Genomic DNA, 1,278 nt, shown 5'->3' with positions numbered 1-1,278 from the left:
TACATATGTCTAATGCCTTCTCTGATGAGAATGTAAAAAAAACCATTCATAAAAATTGTTTTGCTCTACTTTCCGTGAAAAAAATGTTATCTATTTATTTTCGCTTAGCTTGTCTCGTGTGTCGAAAATTTTAAATAAAACAAAAACTACGTGTCTATAAAAAAGTGATTAATAACAAATTTGTAGACATTTTTTGGATGTACACTGTTCGTATTGTAATTTTTTTCCTATCTTGCATTGTTTGACCGCAAAATGCAATTTTTTATTTTTTATTAGTTTTTGTGCAGTCAAAATTTGAATTTTGAATTTTTCGAAAAAATTCAAGAAGTTGATATGATAATCTCGTCGGGCTATCGAAAAGTAACATTTTTCTTTTCAAGTACTATGAACAACTGTACAGAGAATTTGTGAATCATGAAAAAATGTGGACTCAAAAATTTTTAAATAGGCTCACAAACATAGATAGACACATGTACAAAAACCTGTTTTTCGGATTCAGGGGGCCTCAAAACGTAGTCCTTTTGACAAAAACGCAGCGGGCAGTTTTTTTGTTACTGTTAATAACGTTTTTCAATATTAAAGCCAAAACTGCGCATCCTATCATAAAGTGGTTGGTAACAAATTTGTAGATCTTTTTAAAATGCATAATTTTTGTGTACTTATCTTTTACCGCGTTTTGCATAGTTTGGTCGAAAATTTAAAGTTTTTGATTTTTAATAATTTTGTATGCTGTCAAAATTCGAATTTTGGATTTATCAACAAAATATAAAAATTCGTTATAAAACTCTTGTAGGGCTTTCAAAAAGCAACATTTTTCTTCTCTTGACTTTTTTTCATATCGTGCGTTATTTGGCTTAAGATGTTTATTTTCGTGTGTTTTTTGGAATTTTATAAATGCTATAACCCGGGTAACTTTTGATTTGATGAAAGAAGTTATAGGAATAAATTGTTCGAATTTTTTAATACTATGAATAACCATAAAGAGAATTTTTCAATTTTGAAAAAAGTGGTCTAAAAAATATTCAAAATGTGCCCACTTTTTGAATTTTTATCCAAAATAGGTGGCTAACGAGCTTGACCTTTTGTTTAGGACACTAAATGAGTGCACTAAAGACCAATGTAATAGATTATTTTGTTCAAAAGTTATCGAGTTTACAGGCAGACATACATACATGCAGGCAGACATACAGACAGGCATACACACATATTCGTAAAAATCTGTTTTTCGGATTCAGGGGATCTCAAAACGTGGACATTTGACAAAAACTGGGGGGGGGG

The 1,278-nt window shown here is 30.2% G+C and overlaps 1 protein-coding gene across 1 annotated transcript in view; it reads right to left on the bottom strand.

The window, feature by feature from the left end:
• The window catches only part of LOC117179394, a 74,776-nt gene that overhangs the window by 18,383 nt on the left and 55,115 nt on the right, over positions 1–1,278 (bottom strand). The gene's annotated exons all lie outside the window — the stretch shown is intronic.

The sequence above is a fragment of the Belonocnema kinseyi genome, chromosome 9, assembly GCF_010883055.1.
Source record: "Belonocnema kinseyi isolate 2016_QV_RU_SX_M_011 chromosome 9, B_treatae_v1, whole genome shotgun sequence".
NCBI classification, from domain to species: domain Eukaryota; kingdom Metazoa; phylum Arthropoda; class Insecta; order Hymenoptera; family Cynipidae; genus Belonocnema; species Belonocnema kinseyi.
This window is presented reverse-complemented; position numbering and strand designations above follow the sequence as displayed.